General features: G+C 35.8%; 1 protein-coding gene across 1 annotated transcript in view; it reads right to left on the bottom strand.

Annotated features, from left to right (window-relative positions):
* Positions 1 to 19,785, bottom strand: part of edl (ETS-domain lacking) — a gene marked incomplete in the record, with an annotated part of 75,014 nt that overhangs the window by 54,271 nt on the left and 958 nt on the right.

The following is a 19,785-nucleotide window of genomic DNA, read 5'->3' as shown; positions in this document are numbered from 1 at the left end:
TTTATTAATAAAGTAATTAATTTACTAGCCTCAGGACCTTACTTTTATTTACCCTTGTATATTTGAACCAAAAACCCTAGACACTGACAAGTGTAACCGGAAGATTTATTAGTATTAAGATATGTAAATAGGCATCACATATCAGCAGCAAAGTTTTAATTGGATGAAGAAAATAAAATTTTAATTGGAATATCAATAATAGAAAATAGATAATATATACTTATATTTTTATTGTTTTTTTTTTTAATTCTAGCTATTGTCTTAAACTTTATAGATACCCTATATCTAAGACCTCAGGTTCCGTTTCATATAGCTTCAGTGCAGAAAAGAGATAAACTTCAATCAACACTTTTTTTTTTTTTTTTTTTTTTAAGTGTGAATAATGTTGTGAATTTGCTAGTTTTAAAATTTTAAAGAATATAGTATTCTCTTGAAAACAAATTAAACTCTAGGAACATTTTTAAAACTACCTAGTTTATACGACCAGTTTACCAAATCAGTTTCATCTTTATTTTAGCTCATATTAGAAAAATAGTTTGATTGAAACCAGTAACTTGCATTGAGGATGAGAAGGCTTGTTTGATATTCACGCTCTGTTCGTCAGATTTGACTGTTGTTTGTTGACCCGTCTTTGGCAGTTTTAAACTTTAAACTCTGGAGTTCGTGTGTGTTTGTTCGTGCACCATTAAAGATCATTACATACGTTCGACTCAAAGGTATCACTTTGTATGTGTGAGTGTGTACGATATTAGGAGAAACGCTCGATATGGATGGAGTTATAGGGCAACGAATGCGTCATTTGATGTTTGAAGTTAACGTGGGATACAAGCGTGGGAAAGTTTAGTCGGCATAAATCTTAGAACAAACGTTATCTCGTATGCAAACGGGAGGATTGATGTCCTTCCAAAGGCAAACGTAAGTTATTCGTATCCGTTCACGTAACTTACTCGCAGACAGCATAGACTATGTGACGTTCAATTTTCATTTCAAATTAATGCGATGACATACCTTTTAGGAATTCTTATATTGAATACGTTTTTGTTGGCGTCCTTATAGATTGTCTTTATATATACGGACGGAACCGTCGGTAGTTCAGTGGTAGAGCGATCATCTCTGTTGCAAGGGGCCGTGATTCGACCCTAGGCTACGTGAATTTGTAGTGGACAGCTTCATGCCCATGTGTTTTCTCGGTGTTCTTCCATTTCCTCCCACATTCTCAATCTACGAATTAAAGACATAAGCATTGACATAAAATTATATTTCGTTTTTTAAAAACATTTGTATATATAGCACACTTCCAGATGAAAAATATATGTTTTCAAATTAACTTTCATATTGGAAATACAAATGGTGGAGCTTCTCTCAGGATCCAGATTCATACTGATAAACCAACTGGCCATTTTGCTCGAACTTCTATGATTTATACCAAAGCAAAGCTGAAACTATTGTGTCTCTTATTTTTTTTTATTTTTTATTTTTTTTATTCATCCGTGTAAAATCTGATATCTCGATAGTAGATTCCTTAACGTTGACTTATTGAAAAGAGAATTTTGAAGATATTTTGCACGAATTAAAAGACTTCGAAAATCCTGTCAAGGAGGAAAAGGTTGCAATTTTCTTTCAACAACTTTTCAATAAAATTTGCGTTTCAGAGCACTCATATTGTCGAAAGTAATAGGCATAAAGGGTGTTTACGTTAAAAGAGAAATACGCTGTTGAAAAAGAAAACTTTCATGTTCAAATAACATTCTTGAAATATTGAATCGATTGTGGGGAAAGAAAGGAACAAATGTCTTTAATAATTTAATACAGTAATAGATAAAATAATCAACATAGATACATGTTATGGGCACGAGAATGATTCTGAAATGGCACTTCATTTCAAGAGTAAACTCCTCTCATAGCTTCAGTGCTATAGCTTCAGTGTGTACAAAAGGATGTCACTAAATAAAATTGTGAAGAATTGATACTATGTGAGATATTGGAACCCCTGTAAGTTCACTTTTGCATAATCTAATGTTGAGAGGGCTGTAAACATTCCAAAGTATAAGAAAATTAATTTCGGTGAAAATTTTCAGGCTTTTATCCAGGTATAACGCATCTCGCATAGTAGATGCACTTATCACCAGGAAAAATATGGGTAGCTCTAGCTATCTATGTCATTTCTCAAAAACTTCGAACACATATTTCTGTAATTATAAGTAAATTAAGAGCAAATTATACCTAGGTACTCAAATCGATTCATACACTACGAAGTGATTGTCAAAGAAGTTGAACTGTGAAATCGATGTTACAGCTAAATCACCTATGTTGTAGAAAAATTTAGACGAAAAATTGAACGTCTTGCTGCGTGTTTTATATAAAAGGAGATGTGAATGATACTTGATAAGCAGTGGCGGATCTAGGCTGGGGCCGGGGGCGTAGGTCCCCAGTTTTTGAGTAACAAAAATAATTTAAGCTATTATTTATATATTTTTGAAAGTTTATAGTAAACTCATGATACATCTTTTATATTGTGAGTTTTTGGTGTCCTCTGTCTAGACCTGCCACTGTTGATAAGTAAACGATGGAAGCATTGTAGGAATGAAGATAGTTGAGTTGATCTTGAGTTTAACGTACCTTTCAGCAGCGAGGCTATATGAGACGGGAACCCACTGATTAACGTGGAATCTGAACCACGTGAGCTCCCACCGGAAATCGAACCCGGGTCTCCCACGCCGAAGGTGCATATGCTAACTGCTTAGCCACGAAGGAGCTCAGGAATGAAGATAGTGGAAGGAAACTGGAGAATCTTAAAAAGTTCATGGAAATCAACGTTGTCTATCACAAACTTATATGGTTGGAATCAAACCAGGGAGTCTTCAAAACAGAGGTTAACGCGAGAATCATTAACTCATCTCAATCTCTCTTTAAACGGAAATAATGCATCATACAATGCATTTGATTTATCAGTTTTTTTCTTCCTTTGTTATCTTTTCCTTCTAAATAATATTTGATGTTTATATTGTAAAACTTTGTGTAATTTCGTCTCATATAAGGAAGAGGTAGAGCATTTAATAAAAAGAGTGTCCGGAATCGACTCCCACTACCAGTTTTTATTATAAAAATCCACTATAAGAGTATTTGTACAAAATACTATACAATTTTGTTCTCTATTTTAAAAGGGTAAGTAAAAGGTAGTCTTTGACCGTAAGGTCGCAGACAGGATCTCCAACAGAGCCCCGAAGCAGGCAAAGTGGAGTGGAATTAGGTTCCCAAAGCTCCGAAGCAAACAGTGGGTAGGTTAGATGGCCAACAGAGCCCCGAAGCAGGCGAAGTGGCTGAGGTTTGGATTCCCAGACAGAGCCCCGAAGCAGGCAAAGCCAGGAGAAAGGATAGGCGTAGTCCCGTAGCAGACTGTAGGAGGCCTTGGTTTCTTGTATACTGACAACATGTTATTCTTTAAGTCAATTTTGGTCTGTAATCGATTTAGAATGTCTTCACCGAATAAAGGCAAAAAATCTCCATGCTCTAAAATTCTGAAATAATGAGAAAATGTTGTTGAGCCAATTCTAAATGTAATCAAAGCTATATAGCGTAAATTTACGACAGAATTCTCAATTCCTCGTAGATTAGTGCTAAAAGGAATCAATTTTGTGTTTGGTGGAAGCCAATTTTTAGGCCAAAGACTCAATGAACTGCCAGTGTCTATGATTACAGGATACTTCTCTTTATTAATTGTTACATTAATTAATAATTTATGTTCCTGGTTTAACATTTTAATGTTCTCCCTTCTATCTGATAACGGAGCTACTGCATAAAGTGATGTATTTGCCAATCTTTGTTGTTCACTTATTTCCTGTTTCTCGGCCCTCAGAACATGTTCTTGAGAGGGTTTGTCCTGGGGCCCTCTTAGGCGTTTCCCTGCTGATTATTCTTATAACATGTACTGGAAGAATGACCTTTCTTATAGCACGTACCGCATACTGTAACAGTTTCCGGCCTAGGATTACTATTATTATCTTTATTATTATTTTTAGAATTGCTCTTATTTCCATTTCTCTGCCGATTTTGATTTCCGTTATTTGTACTTTTCGACCTATAATTGTTACGGCCACCTCTTCTAAATTGTGAGTTCTTAATGGCATTTTGAGCTACAAGAAGAGATAGTTCAGCCATTTGATTTGCTAATTTAGTAAAATCTAATGAATTGTTTGCACTGGAATTACTAGATGTGCTAGGCGCGGGGGGTTCGGGAGGGGGATTCGGATTAGCAACTTGGGGGGAAGGATTTGGAATTATCTGATTTTGTGATGCACCCTGTAGCTGTGGTGCTGAAGGTGTAGGAAAAACTGAAGCTGGTTGCTGGTATTGATTCCAACTAGGTGTTGGGTTACATATTGGATAGGTCAGTTGTTGATGATGTACAGGGAAGGAAGCGCCAGCGACTGCTGATGAATGTAAACTGCTGACTGGTGTACTCTGATCGCAGAGTGAATAGAATGCCTGTTGTAATTCCACGTAATCTCGTTTTTTCATTAGGTCATTTGCTTTCTCGAGGTTGTGTAAATGCGTTTGTAAGGCGTGAACAGTTGTAAATGTTTCTAACGCTATCTTTTGCAAAAAAGTTTTCTTTAAACCTAAGGATAAATAATTTATTTTCTGCTCCTCGGTAGCCTGAGGCAAAACTTGCCTAATGACCCTTAATTTTCTGAGAAAATAAGCATCTACTGGCTCGTTTTCACCTTGTTGGACTTGAAAAATTTCGAATTCCGCTCGATATGCCGGTAATCTTGGTCTACTCAGTGCAACTAATTTGTCTTTTAATTGGTCATATTTAAGCGCGTCTAACTGATTCTGGGCCTTTAACTGTAGGACTAAATCAAGTGCTACATCTTGTAAGTACATAGGTAATAGTTCTTTCTTTTTCTGTTCATTCCATGAATGTAATAGTGCCAAATGGTCAAAGAGCATAAAAAATCTATCGGGGTCCTCCGTAACGTGTCCCGAATACTTAGTGAGGTGTGGTATATTAAAAGAAGGGCGCGAATTCTGCTCCATGTTAAAATTGTTTTCTGGAAAAGTGTTTTTACCAGTTCTAGTTTGAGGCATAAACAAAATTCACTTCACTAAAAGCACTAACACTTAAAATTCACATACCTTCCAAAGAAAAAAAAAGTCCACTTCCGATTACACAGAATTGGACGTTTTAGGCTTCACAGTTAGTGGGAAAGAAATCAAGATTTCACCTAAAATCGCTAACAAGATTCGAAATTTTAAGAAACCAACTACTAAAAGAACTCTGAAAAGCTTTTTAGGATTATGTTCTTATTTAAGAGCACATATCAAAAATTTCTCAGAAAAAATAGAACCATTTCAGTGCCTTTTAGACAAGAATTCAAAATTTAAATGGACCTCTCAGCATGACGAATTATTTGAGAAACTTAAGACGGACATCATACACGCGCCATCTTTGTTTCACTTCGATCCCTCACTGGAAATACGTGTGTATACCGACGCTTCCTCTATCTCCGCAGGAGGCTTATTAGCATGTTATAACCAAAAAACGAAACAAGAACGTGTTGTTGCCTATGCTAGTAGACGTTTTACACCAAGTGAAAGGAAAGCATCCACTTGGCAAAAAGAGCTGTACGCCTTAATATATGTTTTGAGAAAATTTAGATACTTCCTACTAAATAGAAGATTTAAATTATTTATAGACGCCAAATGCTTGACATCTCTCACAACACAAGCGGACAAAGTTGGAAAATTTAGTCGCTACCGAATATTCTTAGCAGACTACAATTTCGAAATACAACACATTAAAAGTCAATTACACCCAGCGGACATCTTTAGTCGTTTAGAAGATAAACAGGAGATTAAACAGGGAGAAAAACAAGAAATTGACAATTTCTCGGACACAGAAGATGCTAAAGTATTTGCATCCCATTCTTTAGACACTACTCTCCAAATTGAACAACCTATAATCCTACCAAATTTAGCAGAAGAACAAAGGGAAGATCCTTCATTCTCTGACATCATCACTGTTTTGGAAAATAAGGAACCTAATAAGTTGTCTACTCTTCGGGCCGCAAAATATTTTTCTCTAAAGGACGGGATATTATACAGAACACAGAAGCATCCCCAATTAGGATTGTTATATCTACTTTGTGTGCCGAAATCTTTATTAAGTAAGTGGTTTGATGCCTTACACAATAACCCAATGGCACCACACTTTGGATATACCAAAACATATCATTCGGCGCTTAGGAAATACTACTTTCCTAATATGAAAGCGTACATTGCCAACAGAATTAAAACATGCATTTCCTGTCAGAAACTCAAGAAATTACCAGTTAAACCAGCGGGTCAATTACTCCATCACCCACCTAAGCCGATCGCAACAGCTTGGCAATATGATTCTATTGGAAAAATAACAGTGGGAAATGGACAGTTTAAACACATATTAGTGGCCATAGAAATGTGCACAAGATATTGTGTGACCAAGGTTGTGGACAACATAACAGCGGAAGAAATTGAACAATTTCTCATATATGACATCATACTCAAATTTGGACCTTTTTCATATTTATACCTGGATAGACATCCAGTACATAACGCTAAGAGGCTGCAAAATTTGGCAAAATGCTATAACTTTGAATTTAAATTTTGCCCTGCATACGACCATAAAAACCTAGGGGTAGTGGAAACATTCCACAAGACAATACAGAATGCACTTAAATTTTTCGTGCAAGAAAACCAAAATCTTTGGCCGAAGCTGATACCATATATTACATTCGCTATTAATACATTTGTGCAAGCCGGAACTAAATATTCTGCTTTTTTCCTCATGTATGGATATGAACCTAAGACCATCTCTGATATTGCGTTAGCGTCAACTCCAACATTATGTGTCAACAAAGAACATTTGAATAAAATACGTGAGAGTGTACAGAATAACTTGATCGCTAGCTATAATAAGCAGAAAAAGTATTTCGATAGCAGACACCGACAAACTCAATTTGAAAAGGGACAAAAAGTACTAGTTTACTTTCCTAATCGGCAAATAGGAGTGCCGGAAAGTTTTTCAGCTTCCTATGTTGGACCCGTTCAAATCCTGGATAGACTGAATCCTAACCTTTATAAGATAGAATTTCCAAATTCTTTTCGGAAGAAAATACAAGAAATCTCAATAGACCGAATCAAGCCATTTTATCAAGAATTACAAGACATAGAACAGGATAAATAAGTTCTTTTTATTCTCTACACACAAAAAAAAAAAAAAGTGCAGTACTCACACTAGGAAGAAAGAAATACAAAGACGACTTCAACAGATAAAAACACTTTTCATAACGACACAAACATTCATTTCCTCTTTGTTTTATAAAAAGCTGATTCATTATTCTGCAACTGAATGAAAGAATGCTGACATCTGCATTTCCGCATTTAAAAGGCAAATGATCTTTTACAAGGACAGGTAACATATTTCTACATTATCATCGATAATATTTTTTCTTTTCTTCTGTGAACTACATATTGTCACTGACATTATGCAACATAAATATTGTACAGGATGTTCCAAAAGTTATGACCACGCTTACATTATACAGGATGACCAGGAATTCAGGACCATCATTATTATCGTCATTGACATTTAAAATTGGATTATTTTATTGAAATACATATCTTTAGTGCAAATATTTTAGAAACTTTTACACCTTATACAGGGTGACCAAGAAATCACGCCGTTCGAATCAGAACTTTCCAATATAAATTATCTTTATATCTCAGTGTCAATAGCAGCTTTTTTAATAATTCTAACTTATTATTTTATACATATTATATCGTCGTCTTCGCTCGTTACCAAACAAATCTAGAACGAACCGCATAGAAATTTCATCTCCTATTCCATTGGAAACATTTAATACCAATAATACAACTAAGGAGCAACAGCTAACACAGACTCCAACCCCACTTACTATAAGTGAATTAGTTTATATTTATTGACGCCAAGCCAAAAACAGCCCTATCTCGAGGGAAATGAAGTATCATGTACCATGTACGGATCCTGCCTGTATATAGGGACCACCTGTTTAGTGCTCTATATTCCGCTACCACATTACTGCTCCGAAAAGTGATTTTCATTTATTTCAGTGCCACAAGTGTTTAGTGTTCAGTGATTTCTTTTGTGTGTGTGATTCTTCAGTGTTGCCAACTATCACATAAACAAAAATAACCCTTCGGCTTATTTTTAAACAAGCCAGGGGGGTGTAATATCCTATGTGATGTCGTAAACAAGCAGTTCCACGCTTCAATGTTTACAAACGACACCACATGGTTCGGCAAGAGGATCTTCCACCAGAGGGACCTGCTATCACCTGCAGACGACGTTTAGCCCCTCCTACGGAGCAGAAGACGAAATCGAAGCAGTAGCGCCACCGCCACCCAAGGGACGCTATAAATTGGGCAGAAGAATCCAGCTCAGTACCAGTTTTCTGGTGACCCTCCTCTAGTCTGCTACGGGACTCTTGGAGTAACCTAACCCCAGGCCTCTAGTCTGCTACGGGACTACGCCTATCCTATCTCCTGGCTTAGCCTGCTACGGGGCTCTGTCTGGGAATCCCAACCTCAGCCGCTTAGCCTGCTACGGGGCTCTGTTGGCAACTTAACCTGCCTCTGCTTGCTACGGAGCATTGGTTCCTTAACTCCACTCCTCTTAGCCTGCTACGGGGCTCTGTTGGAGATCCTGTCTGCGACCACTCGGTCAAAGACTACCTTTTACTCACCCTTTTAAATAGAGACCAAATTGTATAGTATTTTGTACAAATACTCATATTTTTATAATAAAACTGGTAGTGGGAGACGATTCCGGACACTCTTTTTATTAACTGCTCTACCTCTTCCTTATATGAGACGAATTTACACAAAGTTTTACAATATAACCTAATGTAAGATAATATGCAGAAAAACAAGAGTTGTAACGAACAGAATTACTTCGTCGTAAGTACAACTCGTACGTAGTATATGATGTGAACAACAATGACCTCAAAAAAATATCAGAAGTGGCGCAAGAACTAAGCCAGTGTCCTCGTTAACTCGATGTGTGAGAAGCAATTCGTGGTCCCTGTAAATCCGTTTTCGATAATGAAGTCAGTTGACCAGACCACACGGTCAGTACTTGCGCTGCAAGAAATCTGAGCATGAGCAAGTGAAGTGAGCTTAGCTCTTCTGTGTTGCTCTACTTCTCATGATGTCGACAGCAAACACATACACACACACACAAACATGAAAACATAAAAAAAAAAAATAAAAAAAATCGTGTAGGCGTTGTGACCCTGAAACTAGGTAGATGTTTACAAAACTTGTTTGTGTAAGCGTACGAAGTACAGCTTCAAAACAATTAGAAATGAATGAAATTACAATGTTATTCTTTACTGGCTGGAGTGACTAAGATTAGGGGGAAGGCAATCTGACGAAATCCATTCTTACGTTCAGTGTTGGAACATTAATTAAAAAAAAAAAACTGCTGACAAAGATTATTTATTTATTTATTTAACAATCACCAAGTACAGCTCAGAGTCCATATTTAACTGGATATTTAACAACAACAGTAACAGTGGAAAGGATTTGGGAAGGTATCGGTCAGGACTTGTTTAGTACGTGCCATCCCGTAGTACATACCATTTGCCTCATAGGACTGAGGAAAACCCTGGAAAAACCTAGTCAGGATGGTCGGCAGCGGGAATCGAACCCACAACCTTCCGAATGCAAAGCCAACGCTCTACCACTTCGTTCGATAAAGATTTTGGATGTGTACCTTATTAGACTCTTTTCGATTTTTTACCAGTCAATAGAGTTCAAGATGAACATAGGCAAATCGTTCATCCTAGTATTATTAATTTTTTTCCTGTTATTTGTATATCCAAATGTTCATTTTCAATATTCGAATAAATATTCGTTATTCGAATTGAATAAAGAATTGTATTTGAATATTAGAAGAATTTATTATTTGAATCATTTATTATTATTGATTCCAGTTTTGACAGCACTAATCCACACCCAGTGTTTTCTCCAAGCATACTTGCGGGGAAGGGAGCTTTGCCCTTCCAGAGTTGTTTAGGAGCTAAGGTAGGCCTAAATTAAATAGCGATTATATGCCACTCTTATGCAGGACAAGTCTTTTACTAAACAGTATCCTATTTCAGCCTCCCCACATTTTCATTTTGCTTCCCCGGACAAAAGTTTTCTGTAAGTAACCCTGTTTACACCGATTGTGGACATGAGAGGGGGCGAGGAAGTTCGCCCCCAAGAGTCCAGTGTTGCTAGATCATAAGATTTAAATGTATCGAGATTGTGCTTCAAAAGTAGCGGATTTGAATTATTTGTAGTCCGAACATAAAAATGTCAGATATCTGGGTTGACAATGGTCAGGCGGCGGCCGCAGTTTCAAATTGTTGGCGGTGTGTGTTGGCACAAGTGCCATATTATTATCAGTTGCAGTAGAAGTGTAGTGTGTAATGAACTGGACAGGCGGCGATAGTATAAAATGAGCGATTTTTTTTTTATTTTCAAGCAGACATGTTTGTTTAAATCAGTTTTGTGGGCTTTGAAATACACTTTACAACGTTTACAGTATGTTTATTCACTGTCATTCTTCACTTCTTTAATTCAGTCGCTAATTTTCTTTTGTCTGGAAGCCATGAATTTTTGAAGATTTATAGGGATGCGCACGAGACGAGTCAAGACAGGATTTTCCTGACAAAATTCGAGTCGAGACATGGCTCTCCCAATATAAAAATATATATTTTTCGAGTCGAGACATCACTTTTACAGCACATTTTCGAGTCGAGACAGCCATAAATCTTGTCTCGTGCGCATCCCTAAAGATTTATTGTAACTCCACTTAATATGAACAATACAGAAACACAATTAAATTTGTGATGTTCATGTTTACAGAGCTTCGCATATATATTAAGCCTAGGCATCAACTGAGATAACAATATTTTCAGTGATATTGCAGCAGTGCAAACTTAATAAGAGTCTAGTATTGTCAGATGGAGGGCTTAAAAAGTACTAAAACAAGAATTGAACTAGTATCGAACATGTTAGTTTTAGTAAAAGTATTGTTAATTGATCGTGGTAAATAAAATATTTAACAAAACTTTTATTGTATTATACAGTGTTCGAGGACATTCCCCTCTCGTAAAAGATCATCTCTGGCTCGTATCACAGAAGTAACATAACATCCTTACCTGGGATAAATATTTCCCTTTTGTATACATATCAACATTATACAACCATCCCCCTTTCGGCCAGAAGTTTAATTCGAACACTGGTATTATATAAAACTAACAATTCGTAATTTCATATATCGAAATAATAATAATAATAATAATAATAATAATAATAATAATAATAATAATAATAATAATAATAATAATAATAATAATAATAATAATAATAAAGTAGCGTATTGTTAAGAGTTATAGCCAGCAGATAACTAAAAATAGGCCTGAAAGTAGCTTGTTGCTCAATTTGAAATTTTGGTAGCGAGGGCACTTCAAAAATCGTTCAATCGACTACATGCAGCCCAATCTGGCAACACTGCCCAAGCCTCTTACAAAATCGAAAACTTGATATCTCACTACCGTATCGTGAACGTTGGCGTAAGTAGATGATTTTTACGCTAAGGAGGCATCTACAAGGGTTCCCAACTATGAGTTGATCCATTCTAGGGCAAATATTTGATGATAGATCTCAGCATATTAATTTATTCGAGGGTGACTTAAGAATCAAGGAACATACCTTTTACCAGTTAGATTTTTTTTAACTGTCTCCCTAGCCTGAAGGGCATGACCATGGGACGTTAAACTGAAAGATTTGATTCCATTTCATTTTTCAGATTTCCGCCTAGATCCAAAAATTATCTACACAAGTAAAAGGCCCAAATTAACTAGGCTACATTTTCGTACTGAGGGAAATTAGCCCTTATGGAAACTGGCAACTTGACACGAACTGTTGCCAAATATATAGTGAAACCAGAATGCACTAACTACATTCTCGCCCATTTCTTAGTTTAAAAATGAAATAATTTGAGTTTCGAATGAACTTATGCTACAACAAACTAAGTCTAGAAATTGATGTAACAGTCACGTGAAGCGCATTTCCCGCTGACAGCAGCAGTTCGTGACAAGTTGTCACTGTTTCCATAAGATCCAATTACTCACAACACGAAAAACAAGTTAGTTCGCTCTGGTTTCAGAAAGCTCAGACTTTCATCATATCTAATCGCACATGAAGCCTTTTTTTTTTTTCGATTTTCGACTAGAGGGAGGTGAAGTGGGAGTCACACGTTCTGGTGGAAGAAAAATACGTTGTATCTCAGAAGCTCCTTACGTTAGAAACATAAATTACTCCAACGTGTTGCAGGTTGCATATTCTTCAGTAAGGATGAAGAACTGACGTTATTGCTAGAAAATATACGAGGTGTGTTCAAAAAGTATCGAACTTTATTTTTTCCCGCGTAAACCAATGAAAAACGGAAGACTTTCTTCAGTGTAGATGTAGAGGGAACACTTATGCGCGGTCGTAAATTTTTTTTTTCGTCTGCAGAAAGCGTCAGTCGCTGGCAGCAAGCTAACGAGTGAATATGTGTAGTGAGAGATCGTCGGATTTCAGTGTTTTGTAAAAAGACAGAAAACTTGAGCAGCGATATTGTATCATATTTTGCCAAAAGCTTGGCGATACCCAAGCGGAAACCCAAGGATGTTATAAATAGAGGATCTGCCCATATGTATCTTCATCCTATTAAATCGATGAAGCCAAAAAACAACCGAGCATCGGCACGTCTGATTGGCTACTCTCGTTTCTGCCATCGTCTGATTGGCTACTTTCGTTTCCGCCATGATTGTTGGTTCAACACATTGCGATCCTATTGGGCGGAGTGGGCAGAATAGGGGTGGCGAAACTGTGACGTATGGCTTCAAGATTTTATTGTAAGGGCATATCCTCTATTTTAAAAGATCCTTGCGGAAACCATTCAATCGGATCGGTAAATTCAATTTTGAACGAAAATTTGGGCATGAGGAGAATGTTAGCGAAATTTGATTCAGGTTTTCATCGCCAAACACAACATTCCTGTGTGTCATCAGGCTCCCTACTCACACGACATGACTCCGTGTGACTTTTGGTAAAGCTGAAAATGCTACTAAAAGGGACCCGATTTAAGTCAGGAGAAGACATCATGCGGAATGCGACAGCACGATTGCTTACCATTCCAAAAACTGGGTTCCAGAAGTGTTTCCAACAATGATGGAAACGTTGAGAGACTGTGTGCATTACCAAGGAGACATCTTTGAAGGGGATTAGTATTTCGAACTTCCAAATCAATCAATGTATTTTTGCCAACGAAAGGTTCGATAATTTTTAAACACATTTCGTAAATCAGTTGTATGTGATACAATTGACATTGGGTTAAAGAGGATAACTGGATCACTCCCACTGCACTTTCATTGAAATGTTTATTCTCGGGAAAATGAGAGTTGAAATGTTTTGCATAAATATATTTTCTTACACAGTAAAAAATGATTGTGTTAATTCAACTCAAATTTAACACAGGGCAGTGGTTCCAGTATGACTACCACTATGCGGTGTTAATTCAACACTGACCCCCGGTGTTAGCATTTAACACAGGCGGTGTGTTACGTTTTTAACACACAACCAGCGTTGAGCGGTGTTAAATTCGGATCTGTGTTAGTATTTTTGGTGTTGATTCGACACCATGTCAGGGTTGTTAATGTGGGAAAAAGTGTTGAGTGTTACTTGTGGCGGTGTTGCACCAACACGAAGAAAGTAACACAGTGTGTAATGTGTTAATTATTTTGTGTGAATATTACACCATGTCAAGTATTAATATAACACAGTCCCTGTGTTATTTCAGCATCATTTTATTATTATTTGAACACACAATGTGTGTCATAATTCAAGGTTAAAGCCGTATAAGTGACACCGTTGTGGTGTTAATTCAACATTCCGTGTGTTAAAATTCAAAGTTGATGTTAGTTCGACTCCAGTTTTGTGCTATTACGTGTTGAAATAACTCCGTGTGTGGTGTTGATAGAACCATTTTCTGTGTTGGAAAAGCTTGTGGTGTGCAAGCTTACGATTACTGAAGATTCTACTTTTAAAATAAGAATAGGAAACTACAGAATACTTCATTTAGAAAATCTTTATAAACTTTTTTTTGTCCTCCCCAAACACTTATTGTGAAGTATTTCTTGGTGTTTCAAAACACAACCTTCACCAACAACTTGTTGAAGAATGATAGGAAACTCTTACCTATATCCTTATAGTATGTTCTAGTATGTTCGTCTCTTAATCGTGTTTCTACTGGTTTTCCAACATTTTGGAAACAGTCCCCGGTGTTCACTGGTGAATTATAGTGCAGTCTAGAAATGACATAGTAATACGGTGTTGTTTCTCGCTACTAACATATTTCTTCAGAAACATTATGTAAAACAACTGAGAACACATCACGCGGTTTGCACGTTGAAATTTTGTGAATACCTGGATTTGTTTAAGTATTTCTTTCTACTGTGTTTGACTGTCTCTTCAGTACATAAGCCTTTATAATTAGATGGCCAGCATACAGTATTTGGCAATCACGTAGAAAACAACACCGAAGATTCTACACTTGTGTTAATTTAAGACACAGACTGTGTGTCATTTCAACTAATAGCATTGACACACAACTCCAAGTGGAGAGTGAGTTGTCCTAACCACCTGTTTGTGTTATATTTTAACACAATTGTGTTAACACACAGACATGTCGTTGAAATAACACAACGATTTTTTACAGTGCGAAGAACGGAGATATTAGGCAGTAATAAAGAAATAAATAACAGCAATAAATACGCATAAGAATCCTAGTTAAATTGTAATTTGTTTCTCAATCATTGATCTCATAAATAGCTTTGAAATACATTTACTTTTCAGACTCGAACTCTTTTTTATTTTCATTCAGTAAAGTCGTAATATACTTACTGTGAGTATTGTGTTCTTGTTTACGATTATGATTGGGTTTTAAAGAACTTTTCTTTTACCACATATTTATAAATCTCTTAATACATGTGATAAATTGTTCCAAGTGTTTATCTGGATTCTTTTATAAAAATGTTTCCTGTTTCATAAATATTGAGTCATATCAAACACAAGGCAGTGAATCAGAACCATGTGTAACGTTAAAACTGTTGTACTAGTTAGGCCTATATACACGTAGTTATCTTATTAGTAATACTGTGATATTTGTAACATTTTCCTAGGGAAGGTGGAGAAATAAGGACGAAAATGGTACCTATTCTTGAGACATCATAACATTTCTAGATTTTTTTTTTTTTTTTTTTTTACTGTTTTTGTTGGGATACTGTCAACAGACAGAAAGATAATCACAGACTTCTAATCAAGTGCGCACCCAGAAATTTGTGTTGGAGGGGGTCTATCACCAGTAGTTACTACGTCTATGTATGTAGTATCGAACTGGTATTATTCTACACTCGATAAAACGATAAATAATTTTAAAGTACTCTCACCTATATTATCAGAAAAAAATAAGAAAACTAAATTGTATTTATTAAAAAAAGAAAGAGTACAGCTGTAATATAAGATCAATTTTTTAAGGTGCATTAACTTTTCTCCTAGAGCAACCATAGTTTTCTTATGAAAGTGTAGAAATGTCTGTCGTGTAAAGAAGTTTGGGAGGGGGTCCGGATACTTATGTTACCGAGATTATGAATAACGTGAACATGATATGAACCGAAAACATGATAACGAATTCATGTTATTGATATTGTACTTAGTAATCCATCTTGAGGAATACTATTAACGTTTAAATACCTGCACCATATATATATATACTACTAGCTGAACCTACGCTGTCTACTCAACGCATCGTTCTGTTATGACCATGAATCTCCTTCCCACTGTGCATGTTTCGTTACTCACACAAGCAAAGAGTAGGAGACTCACAGAGGAAGAAAATGCTATGTATAGATGTTGGAGTGAGTTTGTAGCAAATTTGTAGAACACGGTATCAAGTGAAAATATTTTTTCTCCACATCCGTGCGAGTACGCGTCATTGCGTCTCTTGAGTCCTTTGCAGTTGCCAGCATGCAATAGGTTTTGTCATTTAGTTAAGCAAAGCGCCTGCAATGTCCGTCAACCCGCCATACGTAACTTCTCCACTGGTTGCCTAACACCGTAATTTCAGCTTGCAACAATGTTAATCTTATGGGCTCAAAACGGCCCCTAAAATGTTGAATAAAACAATAACAACACGGTTTTTGAAAATTTGAATGAGAACTGGACAATCTACACAAACTTTGGAATCGACCAGCAAAAACGGTACGTTTCTAGCACTTGTGGTTTTCGAGATCTCACTGTCGAAAGGATTGGGGACAAACATATAAACTTGGCATTTTAATATATGGAACTAGCTGAACCTGCGCTTTCTGCACAGTGCATCAGTCATATATGAGCATAAATCCCCTTGTCATTCCTCACAACATCTGTACATGTCCCTTTACAGACACAAGCGAAAGAGGTCTTGATTAAAAAAAAAAAAAAAAAAACGGCAAGGGGTACTATAAAGCGGAGATTTTTCGATTATTTTTTCAATATCTCGCATCGTTTCCAAGATTTGAGCCTACTTTCGGTTGGAGTTTCTAATTCATGTATGATCAGTGTTTTCTTTCTTCTTGCATGTAATATGTAAAAATGAAATACATTATACACACAATTAATTATAATATCAGTGATATATGATGTTCATTGGGCAAAACACTCCAAACAATAAAGATTCATCTGAAAGTGGAGAAATGGTTATCCTTCGTTCTACATTATAATTTGACCATGAAACAAACGTCTGAGAGATATACTACTCCTGTATACAATTATGTGGTGTTGGAGTGTATAACTCGTAGGCTTTGATGCTTTACTTTTTTAAAATTTCAACACTTCCAGTGTACTCCTAAAAATGTAATATAGAAATAACGGTCATGTTTCTTAAATATTCAATTAGAACTGGAGAATCCACATAAAATTTGGAATCGGCCGGTGAAAACGGCTCGTTTCTAATACTAGTGGTTTTCGAGATCTCATTGTCGAAAGGATTAGAGACAAACATATAAGCCTCTCGTTTTAATATATAGACTAGCTGAACCTGAGCTCTCTACACAGCGCATCATTCGCATATGAGCAAAAATATCCTTCTCATTTCTCACAACATCTGTACATGTCCCTTAACAGACACAAGTGAAAGACGTGTTGATAGTAAAAAAATCCGTAAGGCGTATCATAAAGGGGAGATTTTATTGATTATTTTTTTTTTCTCAATATCTTGCACCGTTTGCAAGATTTGAAACTACTTCCGGTTTGAGTTTCTAATTAATGCATGACCAATGTTTCCTTTCTTCTTGCATGCAGTATGTAAGAAGCAAATACATTACACAAACAATTAATTACAATGTCAGTTATATATGGTGTTAATTGGGCAGAACACTCCAAAAATAAAGATTCATCTTACAATGGAGAAATGGTTATCCTTCCTTTTTCATTATTATTTGGCTATGAAAGAAACGCCTGAGACATATGCAACCCCTATATACAACAGTGTGGTGTTGGGATGTCTAATGCGTAGGATATGATGCTTTAGTTTTTTTAAATTTCAACTCTTCCAGTGTACCCTTAAAAATGTAATAAAGAAATAACTGCCATGTTGTTTTTTTAAAATATTCAATTAAAACTGGACAATCTACACAAATTTCCAATCGATCAGTGAAAACATCATATTTCTAGAGCCTGTAGTTTCCGAGATCTCATTGTCGAAAGGATTGGCTACAAACATATACACGTCCACAACATATAGTTTAAAAGAACTCGGAAGTTGGAAGCACAATTCACTTGCATTGATTTTAGAGGAGGCTTATTAAAATACAAAGGCTTTGAACAATAATTTTAAAACATAAATTTTATGTAAAAGATCTATTTAAATAATTTATTTAAAGTACACACACTCAAAATGTTTGTCTCTGTTAAACGTGAAATCACACATAACCGTAAATGAAAGATTTGAAAGTCAAATCTATAGGTTGGAGCTCAGTCGCTTTTAATTGCTATTGTATCATTTTAATATATAGATTCTACTGATTTCTTCTTCAGATCGATATAAATGTCTCTTATTTAGTGAAAATGAAATTTTGTAATATGTAATTTTAATACATAAGAACGAAATTTAACGTAGGTAATATTACACTTACAGGTATATTATATAATGCGAATTCATCTTCAAAAAGCGAAGAACATTCAACTAAATTTGAAGAAAAGATAAATAAAATAAAAATACATTAAAACTCCAGTTCATTTCAAAGAATGCAGGAAAATAATTTCTCGTACAAATGAAATGGGATAAAAAGCAATAATTGCCTAGGTACTTAATACCGTTCCATTAAAAACTGTTAATTCCATCACAAAGAGATATTTTATTCATATTGTTGTCATGTGACCTTCGAAGTAATACAGTCAAAACCCATATTTTCAGGCTGACAAGAATACGTACCCTCTATATCTACCAAACTTCAGTTTAATAATTATGAACTTTACAGTATTTATTATTACATTTCGGAGGATTGAGCCCTCTGAGTTTCTCTGACTACCAACTCTATCGTGATAGGTTTTACTGTATGTGTAACAATCTGTCGAAATTTCATCGGACACATTATTTTCCAAGGCTTAAGTTCATTTTTTTTTGTTTCATAAAATAAATATTTTATCTATTATTTTAACTGTAAATCCAGTTTCTCTCAGAACACTACCCGTCCTCAAATGATATTTCTCTAGACATTTCTAGAGTATTTAGAAAAAGAGCTGAATGTTTACAAAATATTTAACTGTCAAATGATATTTAAAATAAATGTTTATTAAATACAGATCTATACATTTCTTACTTATTTAAGCAAGAGCATATATAATTTGTAGTTTCAAAATATATTCTTAGCATATTATGTAGCCATTTAATGTGTAGGATTATTATGAGAATATTTTAGACAAATTTCATTTCAGTCCATATTCCTTGTATGTTTAATGATACGGAGGTTTTAATATACAGGACATGCAGAAAACATTCTAGGAATATGCATATGAAACGATGACATATTCATATTTATTTATTTAACAATCACCAGATACAGCTCCGAGGCCATTTTACACTGGATATCCAACAACAACAATAACAATGGAAATAATTTGAGAAGGTATCAGCCAGGGCCTGTTTAGTAGGTACCATTCCGGCATTTGCCTGGTAGGACTGAGGGAAACCCTGGAAAACCTCAGTCAGGATGGTCGGCAGCGGGATTCGAACCCACGATCTCCCGAATGCGAAGCCAATGCTCTACAACTTGAGCTACTTCGCTCGGTGCATATTCCTACAATGCTCTATTTATGTCTTGAAAGTATCTCGGAATATCCTGCCGTCCTCAAGATATCTTGCAAACATACTAGGGCACCTGAGCCTCCATACAAAGAAACAAATTAAGATTCGATCCCTGGTTCTTGCCAGTTATATATTAATAGTTTCTTACATACAAAGTGGAGGCTCTTGGAGAAGTCACAATTTTGTTGCAACTAGCTACCTATGTCCTAATTCTTGGGTAACAATTAGGACATTAGGTAAGTTCTCTTCCCTTAGATTATAGCAATAAGATTGTAATTTTTTTTTTTTACCTATATGACTTCCCTCAAGAGCCTCCACTGGTT

This window comes from Thermobia domestica, chromosome 10 (genome assembly GCF_964235325.1).
Source record: "Thermobia domestica chromosome 10, izTheDome1.hap1.1, whole genome shotgun sequence".
NCBI classification, from domain to species: Eukaryota; Metazoa; Arthropoda; class Insecta; order Zygentoma; family Lepismatidae; genus Thermobia; species Thermobia domestica.
This window is presented reverse-complemented; position numbering and strand designations above follow the sequence as displayed.